At 41.5% G+C, this 12,410-nt stretch overlaps 1 long non-coding RNA gene across 1 annotated transcript; it reads right to left on the bottom strand.

Moving 5' to 3' along the window:
- Window positions 1–3,211: 3,211 nt before the first annotated feature.
- LOC134482870 (uncharacterized) lies at window positions 3,212–11,182 on the bottom strand. The gene is made up of 2 exons (XR_010059495.1): window positions 7,733–11,182; window positions 3,212–3,467 (listed from the first exon to the last, which is right to left on the bottom strand). It is a non-coding gene; the product is annotated as an uncharacterized LOC134482870 (long non-coding RNA).
- Window positions 11,183–12,410: the final 1,228 nt, after the last annotated feature.

The following is a 12,410-nucleotide window of genomic DNA, read 5'->3' as shown; positions in this document are numbered from 1 at the left end:
GAAGAAACCTAAGGATGTTTTCAGCTGCAATTTCTCCGGAAGCCTATGCTCAATTCAGGTTAAGGTCGGGATAAGAGTGAATTTCAAACTCAAATTTTGAATACCCATGCTGTTGTAAGCCTCTCCATAAAAGCCTATCATAAGACTGACAATAGGAGGTTTGCTGACTGTGTATCCTGAAAAGGACAAGATCAGTTATCATTCAGAGCAAAAATATGATTTCCTATGTTCCTGTAACGTCATGAGTCTAGAGAAATGGGTCCCCAGCAGGCAGTGTCCTTTATCCGTTAGAATAATCTGCTGGATGTATTTTGCTAATAGGATGCTCAACGGCACTCAGAAAATGTTGACACAGATGCGGTAACAATAGAAAATGGGGACTTATCTTCCTGTCATTGTCCCAGTCTGCTGCCACGTTCGCAGACTGTTTTCCATGTGTTTCCCCTTTAAAGCTAAATCATGTCACCATGAGTATAACGGGATTATAATTAGCTTCCCGAAAGAACGCTGATCTCAGACGGAAAGACTCTATTGCCAATACAGAGATGATCCTTGTGAGTAAATGGGGGGGGCAGGGGGAGAAATACAGCTCCAGATCACTCCATGTTGTTTTGCTTCCTACGCCTCTTATCCTAAAAACACAGCAAAGCACATTAAAATCAGTTAATGTTCTATGCGCAGAACACTATAAATAGTCAGCCATCAAGTCCATATTGAGGCTGCTAATGCGATCTCTAGAGATACCACTCGACTAGGAATGTCTTTTACACTTCGGTCACATTTTACAGGAGATTTCTTTTGTTAAGGATAGGGATACTTGTGTGGTAGTTATTTAAACACTTCTCTGACATTTTCAAAAGCAATTAAAACCCAGTCTCTCTAATGGAGAAAAGCTGGTTTTCACATCCCTCTGACTCTGTACTTGGTTCATGCAATGCACTGAGTTCTAGGGGATTTTAAAAAGGAGACTAATATCCGTGTCTGATACCACAGTGTGGCATTTCCAATGGATGTGTTCTTAGGTCTTAGTGTGAGCTGGATCTGTTTTCTGCGACCATTCATTGACTGTCTGGTGTGCTTATTTGATTCAATAATCGAAAACCAAATCTTTTTTTTTCCAGGAGCTGACATTAGTTTAACAATCTAAGAGATTCAGAGGTACTATTTGGATAGGCAATTTGATCCCTTTCAAGATTTCATTATTTATCTTGTGTGTGTGTGTGTGTGTGTGTGTGTGTGTGTGTGTGTGTGTTGAGTGTATGTAAGTGTACTGTTTTCAAGTAAGCACCCATGAAGGACAGAAGTGGAGGCAAAAGGAGAGGGCAGAGCTGAAGTCTCAGTGTGCTGTGAATCACCCACTGTGGGTGGCAGGAACAGAACCCCAGACCTCATCTACAGGAGCAGAAGTGCTTTTAACCACTGGTTCATAAGTTCAGCCCTGTAACAGTACATTTGCATGCCCTAAAAATATTTTTAAATGATGTGTTTCCTTCAATAGTTTATATTTATAGTCTCTCTCTCTCTCTCTCTCTCTCTCTCTCTCTCTCTCTGTCTGTCTGTCTGCCTGTCTCTCTGTCTGTCTCCCTCGCTTCTTCCCTCTCCACCTCCACCTAACCCCTTCTTTTCTGGCTTATATTTGATTAAATGACCACTGTGTTCTGGAAGTTGTGATAAGATTTCACATGTATAATTTATATATTCACAAGTATGTGTATATAACTTTTACTTAAAGGAAATAAGCATTAGAAAGCTACAGACTGAGCCTTTTCCTAGAATTACCCCATGAGCAAAGGCCTTAGATTCACGAATCACAAAATGTGTGTATGTGTCTGGACCTTTTAGCTGACTGTAATATAAACCTGAGGCTAGAAACTTCATAAGAAAGCAAGGCTTATTTAGCTCACAGTTCTGGAGATCCACAACAATGATACTGGCATCAGCTTCTTGTGAGGACCTTTTGGGAGAAGGTACTACATGGCAGGAGCCCATGGAGAGAGGAGAGTTCAAAAATCACATGCTAAGAGGCACCATGTTATTCTTCTTTCCTAACTACCAGCTTTCAAGGGAAGCAAGCTAGTCCTTTCAGAACTTCGTTAAATCCTCTCGAAGGCATTATGTTCCCATTAGGATAGCTAAAGTTCCCACAGTCTCCTTGCCTCTCTCTAATGGAGACTAAACTTCAACAACATATACATTGACTTTCAGCTTCCAGATGCATATACACACACATGGGAACATATGAGACATGCACACGTGCATGAGCTTGTACGTGCACACATACACACACACACACACACACACACACACACACATACTCACATGTATACATGCGCACAGGTACACAAAGGCCAATAGCTCAAGGTCCTCTTAGGTGATGTCATTTCCTATTACTTCCACGGAAGCTAATCCCAAAAGATGGTTTAAAGATATATTTAAGGGGAAATAATTAGGAATCTACAGTCGATTAAATCTGGCAGTAACTAAAAGAATGATTGTTCAGTAGACTTCATAGCAATAAAATTTCTCAGAACCTCAAAATATGTTAAAATTGTGGCTTCTGATGAGAAAGGTGTCTTTCCCAAAGTTACCTTTTTTATTCTTCCACACAGGCAGAATTCACTTTGAGAATGGCCGTGGTAGGGTGCTCTTCCTAAAAGTTTACAGCCTCTGATAGGCAGTCTCGCAGGAACATTAACATGCAGCCCAGTGGGTCCCACCACCTCCAGCACTAAACACCTTTGATTTGGTTAAACTACAATCACTCCCTGATAGGGTATCCACTTTAAACATTTACCAGGAAGACCTCCTTCATACCAGAGCCTGTATTAAGCACTGGGCAACTCCAGATAAATAATCAGGCCCTCAGCCTGACGTGGCTGTACTTCCTCACTCCCGATGTTAGTGTTAAGAGTAAATCTAAGGCTTGGGAAAATGCAAGCTCTGAGGGCCCGTGTCCACAAATGCTAGAGAGGAAGATAATATTGATAATATACTGAGGAGAACCTCGCCTTGGAAGTTCACGCATATGAAACCTTGTTTAACATCAATCCTGCTATAATAAACTGCGTCTTCAACCATGTCAATCCCCAAAGCTTGGGATATTTCCCAGGAAGCTCTGAGAATCAGGAATGCAGCAGAACAGACCCTTCCGGGAAACTTGTAAGTGTGTACGGTACACTCAAGTCTCAAGGCCAGATAAGGAAGTCTGGTCTCTCTTGGGAAGCTTCCCTTTGCTTTTATTTCCCTGGGTGGAGGCTTTTCTGTTTTGCTTGTACGTCTTTCAGTTTCCTCAATGAGCAAAGCTGTTTTTGAAGCCCGGGATTTAGAGTGGGAGCTTGTGAAGATACTGTTCCCCGTGTACTCGAGTTACCGGCGTTCTCTCCACAGTCACCTTCCTTAGACCTCTCCTGAGAATGAAGCAGCTGCCACTTCTTTTGTTCAAAGCCTGCACAGATCAGTTCTTTGGACTGTATCGTAAACAGAAACAAAAATGAGGTTCAACGCCCGTGTCCAACAAGTAGAATCTCTTCACAATATCCCAGTCGCATCTCTTAACAACGGTGACTAAATTTTGGTTCTGACATTGGGTGAACAGGCTAATATTGATGTCACTTAGTTTTACTTTCAAGTTCTTGATATAACTTAAAGGAAACAAAAAGTGAATGTGTATTAAACCAGAGACCCAAAGGTTCTGTAGCAAATCACAAAGGAAGGGGGTGGGAATTCCTCATGCTGAATTCTTAGGGTGCCTGCTGCCTTAACTGTCATCCACAGGTGAAAGGACATCTTGAATAGCATCACTTGCTGCATTTGCCTCACTGTTTGTTTACTGTTGATGTCGTGCGTGAGTGTCATGGTGAGTGAATGTGTGTGCATGAATTTCTTTCATTAGTCACAATGGCAGAAAGTCACAGCAAGTCTGGCTGTAGAGGTTCTGGGCAAGAGTCGTGTCATCTCTCCACCCACACATACAGCAGGATCACCCCAAGCTAGGAAGACATGAATGTCAACAGAAAAACTCCCAATATCCCTTCCTGCATCCCCATGTCCAACGTTCTATTTCTCCCTTCTCGACTACAAGCGTGGCCACAGACGGCAAACATGCATTTAACCATGTACACATTCGCTAACACACAGATGCATGTATACTTGTATACTTGTCCACATGGGCACAGTCCTATGCTAATACCTTAGACACAGATAGACTTATAGTCCTGTAGATCTCAATGCATATACAGACTCGTGTGCATTGAGTTGACACATGCCTGTGGACACATATATGTACATATGTAATTACAAACTTCTTCATACACTCATAGACAAAAATAAATGCACCCAATGCATACCTATCAACATACACAGGGACGCATTTACACATTTGTGACATAAACAGAGGCATGCCTAAAGAAACACACATAGATAAATACAGACATGAGTTCCCAAAATGATACATACTCAGTTATGTATGCATCTACACTATTCACACACACACACACACACACACACACACACACACAATTTATATGTCTAACTGCAATAGACAGAAAGGTGGGTCCACATTCATGCAGTCATATGCACATAGTCACAATCAAGAATGCACTCATAAAGTGCACATATGTACTTCCAAAGAGAGGTACATGCACGTGTATTCACATACAAACACACAGAATTACACGTAGTCATGTGCCCAAGGACAAATACAGAGGCACACATGCATACAGGAACAGAGGCAAATGCGCATGCGCACACGTAAACAAATGCGGGTGTGCACGTATTTTCTTTTTATTTCTTGAGGGCCATGCTTAGGGTCTTTCACTTCCTGGTAGGCCAGCTGAAGCTTCATGATGTCTTTACTTAGTGGAGATGCACCCCAGATGCTGGGTCTTCACACACAAGGTCACTGTGGCAATAGTTTTGCAACAGAAGGAACAGACTTAAGAAAAGCCCTCTCAGGAATGAGGAGCAGGGGATCTGGAAAGAGATAAAGGAAGCAGCTGACCCACCCAACCTCCCCTCTCCCTCAGATTCACCACCTCTGACGCACAGAAACTTGCCTTAGGTTTTATGAGCAGCTGTGTTGCGAGTAAATAAAAGGCAAGGTGTGCTAGGAGAGGGACTACGCGACCTGTGACCCTGAAGCATGACTACATGACAGTTGTGGAGAACTAGGCTGGAATTTGCATTCCGCAGAGCTCACCAGATGTCTCTAACCCCCCTGGAGCCGATTCTGTTTCCTCATCCATTGTTCAAGCAGTTTGACCCTCTTCTTCCCCTTTATTCCAGAAGTTTCCAAAGCTTGAGTTCTTCTCACTGCTGGTGATGCTGGTAGACTCCTGAGCTACCTTTCAGCCTTGGTCTCTGTTTTTCTCATTTTTATGGAAGCTTCACCCATGGAGAGGTTAATTAGAGGTCTGTGTGTGTTTATGTGTCTGCGAGTGTCTGTCTGTCTGTCTGTCTGTCTGTGAGTATCTGTGTGTATCTATGTGGTGTGGTATGTTTGAAGAACGGTTGTTTACTACTTAACAAGAGCAGAAATATTTTTGCCTCCTTTTTTAAAAAGGATAATGGATTCTTTAAAGAAAGTCAAAGGGATGTTCTTCTATAGTCAGATAAAGCCAAGGTTACCTTTCAAATTTTTTTGTTTTGTTTTTTAATCTCTTCTTACTACACACTAGAACAGCAGTGTCCAGTTAAAAGCATTCTTAAATTTAAATTTTCAGGGTCCTGGTGGGCAGAAGGTGTTGGCATGGAGCCTAGGGCTTTACTCTGATTTTTAACAGGTTTCGAGACAGCAGAGCCTCCAGAGAAGTACTTTGTGGAGGCAAAGCAGTCCAGGTCCCGAGCAAATCAACCTTGGATTCTGCCCTTTGAAAACCTTTGAAAGTGAATCTATTATACATGGCTAGGACTCCCTCACAGAGATTAGTTGGACTCTGAAATATAAATATTTCATAGGTTCTCTTTGGTACTGTACTAATATAGTAGAGAAATTGCCAAATCTTAAACACATCTTCCAAAAAATAGATATGGAATAGTAACTTCATACCACCAGACCGAATTCCAACTTAATGTTCTTCATGTATTTTCTTCATCTACTGTAAGACTAAGGAGGGACCTACGGGGTAGTGCATTGGGAACTTTCTAGCGATGTACTTCACCATCAGTTTAGTTATAACTTGAACCAAAGCTGTGAGCCAGCCACTGTGATCAACATCGCCTGAGGGCACCAAATTAATAGAAGATTGGGAGCAGCTTAGCCCCAAAGATACCTCAGCACAGTGGCTGTTACAGGTCCGTGTGGGTTACTTCTAGTCTAGATTAAGCCACATAAGGTATCATCTTATCATCTGAATAAATAATATATTCTTGATTTGCCCTGCTATCAAAAACATACATAATCAAACATCTACATTTTAGAACCAATGTCATCTTCAACACTGGACTAACATTAGGCAAAAGTTGGGCACTTTGGCTCACCCTCATACTCTCTATTATTGGTTTGCGATGATTTCCCTGGATTTACCCTTCTGTTCCTCATTCCTTTCTGAATCTAAGGAGTTTCCTCATTCCATTCCAGAGGCTGTTTTCTCCTGCACCTTTCCTAGGACACCTACTCTGCGTTCCTCTAACGCTTGTTTGGGGTAAACTGAATTTTTCTAATGCAGTCTCAGGTTAAAGGTCTTCTGAAGTCAAACATTTCAGTCTAAATTCCAAGGTTTTGCATAGTCCTGAGCACACGTTCTGGAACTTTATCTCCCCCTTAAGCAACCCAGGCCCCTCCTCCTGAAGGTTTCCTAATGATCTCATGGCCCAGGCATTTGGCCCCTGAGCTTTGGCCAGATCATTCCAGATAAAGGAGATTTGGAGAGGAGTAACTGAAGCTCTCTGCTAGGAGGGAGAGGAGCTTGCCTGTCAGTCATAGCTAGAGGACTATCCGAGGGGTTTTCCTTTCCCTTTATTTTCTTCTGGTTAGAGATCAGACAGAATCAACCTAGTAATAGAATCTACCCACAGACACATGTGATAAAATAAAAAACAATAGTGATGCAGTATATTTCAATTAATTTACAACTTGTCAGCATCTATAGTTCATGCTCGACTCTGTTTTAACTGACATTTCCTGTTACTGGTTTTCTGTAAGGAGCACTGGGTGCTGTTTCTGTTACGTTTCCAGTCTGCAGATAAAATATTCATCTTTTACCTAAACAAACATCACAAAATATAATTACCAACTTGTTAAGCCAAAAAAGTTTTCTAAAAGACTGGATAACATGGTGAAAATAAGGAGGATTTACAAGGGAGAGTGCCTGCCAACTTGTATTTCTGACTCTTTTTAAAAAATATTTTACTCTCTAGGTGAGAACAGTTGTTGACTGAACAGCAAAACCAAATATTTAAATACCAAAACGTAGATATCCACCTATGAGAGTATGTAAGTGCACAAAACAGAGGACCAGTTTAGATATTTTCCTTACGTGGAATATTCAAATAATAGTTATTACTTGCTCTCCAGAATCACCCGGTAGGTTTGTAATCATATGACTACAGCGTGAGGCACAATGAAGTGTTTTTAAAGATTCTTTTCTCAGTTAACTAAAATAGCAATGAAGTCTCAATTTCTTTCGACACTGACCAGTAAGTAGAACATATTTTTAAAACTATTTGTATTATGTGACCCTTAGGAAGGAGTACACAGTAAACAAAATGTTCAGTTCTAGATGTTGAACCTCACCAGTGAAGTAGCTGAAAGAAGTCATGGGACTTCTTCTTTCTGCCTCTGAGCTTTCTGGCATCTCACAGGTACGTGGTCTGAGTCCGTGTCCATGCTGTTCTGAGGAGTGTCCGTGAGATAAGAAGTCTGAGCAAATCTTGAAGAGAGGACAATAATAAGGCACTCTACACTCGCTCCTCAAATCTCGGCGTCCTACTTAGAAAAATAGCATCTAAAGTGTAACAGTGAATCAAAGCTTCCCCTCCTTTGAGATATGCACAAACAGAAAAGCTTCTCTACATCTGTTATTCCTCATGAGAACACTAAGGGATTACATATCAGTGACAATTCTTGCTATCTAGTAAGACCCTCCATTGTGACACAATCTCTTTCCCCATTACAGTGGAGGGTTTGTGACCAGGACCCCTTTCTTTTCATCTAGTCCGTCCTTTTTGAAGATCACAAGGCTTGAGGTCGTGCTTAAGCCCGGGCCCATTTGGCTAACTATCTAATCAAGGTAGCTGATAGCTCACTAAATCACTTTGAAAGAAAGAGAAAAAGAATAGCTGAACTTCTCAGAAACTACGTCTGATTAGAATAATAATATGCAACATTCCTCTTTAAACAAAGACCCACACAGAAGAATTGCAGTGCGGAGAAATACCCCAAACGCAGCCAGCAAGAAACCAGATCACCTGACTCTCAGGTGATTGCGGCTCCAATGGGCTCTTCCTCTTACTTGAAACTTCTTTGTTTTATTTCTTTGTTTGTTTGTGTTGCTGGACCCTTAACAGTAGAAGCATTAAGAGTCTTATAATTTATGTCAAACACTATGTTTAATAGAGTGAATGGAGAGATCAAAAAGCAAAGTTCTACTCAGAAAAGAGAAATGAAAAAGAAATTAAAATAAATAATGTCATAACAAAAGCGTAGGCTCCCCTGGAAGCGATTGACATAGCATTTGAGGAGACAGAGAGATGGCGAGAGAAGAGGAGAGAGGAAGAGAAGATAAGGGAGTAGGAAAGATAGCACGGTGGTCGGAGTGAAAATACTGTTACTATATTTTTAATATTACTTTATTTGTTTATCCATTTACTTATGACTCTTAAGGCATAAGGGGTGCATAATGTTCATGTTGTGTAAGCAGTTCATATCTCTGCCCAGTCTGATTGGCATCCTGGAATCAAATAGGGCAGCCTTGAAAGCTGATGGCCAGATGACGAGTACAGATTGGTCGGGAACAGATGTCCTCTTTAGGTACTTTCAGTGGAATTTATAAGATATATGCAAATTTTTTCTACAGCACCAAAGTTGCTGAAGACATCACAAAAAAAGTGCAGCTGTCTGTCTTCCAGAAAGTCATGGGGTAGTATCACGCCTTAGAAGAATCTACTCAAAATTTATTTGCACATAACTGTAGACTCATTGGTCATATTTCTAAATATAGCACTGATTTATGAGCCTTCTTATGAAATATTTATATGTTTTACTCTATCCCTTCAAAAAGGAAGTCTATTTGGAAAATCACGATGTTGACATCCCCATATCACAAGATCTAAATGGATTGCTGGGGAATGCCCCAGAAATAGTTTATGAAAAAAAAAATCTTCATTTGTCTTGATGTAAGTTGTAAAACCTTTGCTTAGCAAATCCACCACGGTGGCATTAAGAGAATATATTTCGAAGGGACTCCTGATATTTCATGAGAAATGAATCCTGACACTGAGATCAGTATAGCCTGATATCAGCAGAAACCATTCAGAGAGAAGGACCAGTGTGTTTGCCAGATATTGAGTTTTCATGGAAAATGAAGAAAAGAGAAGAGAGAACTACAAAACCATCTACTCTAAGGAGCTCTTACTTTTCCTGAATTAAAAGGTATTAGCCTCAAAATACTTCAAATTTAATAGCAGTAATGTTAGGGGCTTTTGTTGTTTAGTTTGTTTGAGTTTTTAGAAAGCTTTTAGACAGGTTCATATCTCACCTAGGTAGAGTTTTTAAACCAATACACAGTCTACCAAACACATCTGTACCTGGAGGACACAAGTAGTCACAAAATGCCTGAAGAATCAGGTCTGGAAGGTCCTATCCCCCTTGTCCAGAATTTTTAACATTTCCCTCCACCTCCACAGGGATAAGAATGGTTCTTAAGAATTTGCATTGTCAAAGCGAACAGGGGGATGGTTCAATAGGTAAGTGCTTGCCATTAAACCAAAGAGCTGAGGGCCGAATCCAGAACTCACATACGACCAGACTTGGTCTTGTATGGTCGTAGTCTCAGCAGCCTACAGAGAAATGAGGGGCAGAGACTGGAGACGGCACAGAAGCTTGCAGAATGACTCGCCTGGCGTAGGAGTGGCAAGCATCAGGAGACCCTCTCTTGTGCAATGAGAAAAGTGAGGTCAGACACAAACGGTTGTCTTCTGACTGTTGCAGTGGTCACTTATACCGAACCACCTACATGCACACAGCAGATGACCAACAATAAATACATTTTAAAAAGATGGGATTTTGAATGATCTGAACCTTAACAGCAGAACAGAAATGGGATTAGATTCTGCGAGGTAGGGACACCTGATTCTCACACTCCAGGACTTCTGAAGGCTATGGGGTTTTGTTTGCCGTTTTTCATAACAATATCATTGCTTGAAACTTTTGTGGCTGACAACAGCTTCCACGATTAGACCTCAGCCCTTCCGGTAGGAAGACAATACCAATGCTTTGCATATCTGCCTCACTCCAACACTGAACTTCCCTGATTAGTGGTGCTAGAACCGGTAGAAAGCAGCTAGGATCCAGAGACTATTTATAGAATCCTGGCATGTCTTGGGTAGCACCCAAGTCATACAGAAACACACACAGATCTATATACCTCTATATGGAAATAAGCAAGGCTTCTCTCAGGATGCACGCAAAACCATGATATGTCCTTACTTCACAGGCAGACAAACCACAAGCCTAGAACTGGTGGGGTTTGGAGATGGTTCCAGACTCGTTCTGTCAAGCACTTAAAGGAATTTATCCCAACAAGAATCAATCCCACTGTGGTGTGTAGCTCACCTTCCAGTGCTTTATGGGGCTGGCAATTACTCCAACATTATATCTGATATCTTCTGATCCAAGCCCCTATCATCTAGTTTGGTTGTTTGTCTTAACCCAAGCTGAGCAAATTATTTCCTTTGCGACCAATTACCCTAGACGAAGCCGTGTGGCCAAGTAACAAAATTCTTTCCCCAGCCAAAAGCTATATGCAGACATACTGGGATTATTTTTGGTCTTGTCCTTTGGCAAGAGAACTCCGTGCAGAAGGACTGGGGTTCTGGGGCTCTCAAGCAGTACAACACTTCTTCCCTTTGGCTTCCTTGCTTTATTCTTTTTTTTCCCAGAAAGTTGCAGATGCGCTGGTCTGACATTTAGCTGTTGAAACAGTAGCTTCTGGCTGTGACTGTCTGAACAAGACTGATGTGGCAATGCCAGAAAAAGAAAGAAAGAAAGAAAGAAAGAGAGAGAGAGAGAGAGAGAGGGAGGGAGGGAGGGAGGGAGGGAGGGAGGAAGAAAGAAAGAAAGAAAGAAAGAAAGAAAGAAAGAAAGAAAGAAAGAAAGAAAGAAAGGAAAAAAAGCAGCATCACAGGACCCAGGATGGTCAGTGGAAAAGTAACAACGAGTAGAGGTTACTGGAGGTCAAAAGAAGTGCTTAAGCTTGCTCAAGTTCTAAGGTTACTCACCAACTGGAGTTAGCCTTGAAGGGTGGCATCCTCTTTTTCCCATCTGACTACTTCTCCCATTGCACTTTGTTCCACTGGTAACTATGATGTTGCTCTTATAGAGGGACTCAAAATTTGAAGGGGACATTATGTTACAATAATTGAACCTGGTCTTAGGGCCATCTCAGAGTCCTTCAGTTGACAGAACGACCAGAAGACCTTTCACAGATGCCGGGCGTTATGATTAACAACACATCTTGGTCCACTGTCACCAGGGCAGGAACTGCAGGTGGTTTCCAAAAGATGAATCCGGTAGATTCAGGCAAGTTTGTCTGAGGGCAACACGCTGACCAAAACAAAAGTACTTACCCTCCCATCATCTACCCTAAATTGACTGGAAGATGTGGTTAGTAACCTTCCATCAAGTATTCCTGGCGCTACGGAAAGACAACCAGCTACAAATTGAACTTCAGAGTATGAGATAAACATTAAGGAGTGGTCATAAGCTGTAAATCATATTTCCCCCAAAGACAAGCTGATATAAAAAAACAGAAAAAAAGGAAAGAAATTGCAACTCCAAAATAAGCATTGGCATGGATTATGGAGTTTGTGAGCGTTTATGTAAAAGAAGGATGCCTTATGTGTTGATCTGTCCAGGAAGGCCCTTTTCGGAGTAAAATGTGTTGCATCTGAAATTTTAGGAAAGTATGAGCTACAATGAGCACCCTGCTTATTTCCCTCTCCCATTGAAATGCCCACAAATTCCTATCTTTTGTTAAACAATAGAGTCTTTCTTTGCCCTGTGTTTATTCAAGGCATCCCTTAATCACTTTGAGGAACAGTTCCCCCTCCCCAACCACCCCCCAGACACTGAGATCACAAGCACAGGCAGAGGGGGGGTGGGGGGGTGGAGATAATAAAGGTGTTTGTTCCGCTTTCAAGCTGTAATTGGATTAGCAGGAATCACACTTAGCAACTTTGTTTCACTTTGTCCT

The sequence above is a fragment of the Rattus norvegicus genome, chromosome 17 (assembly GCF_036323735.1).
Source record: "Rattus norvegicus strain BN/NHsdMcwi chromosome 17, GRCr8, whole genome shotgun sequence".
In the NCBI taxonomy this organism is placed as follows: domain Eukaryota; kingdom Metazoa; phylum Chordata; class Mammalia; order Rodentia; family Muridae; genus Rattus; species Rattus norvegicus.
This window is presented reverse-complemented; position numbering and strand designations above follow the sequence as displayed.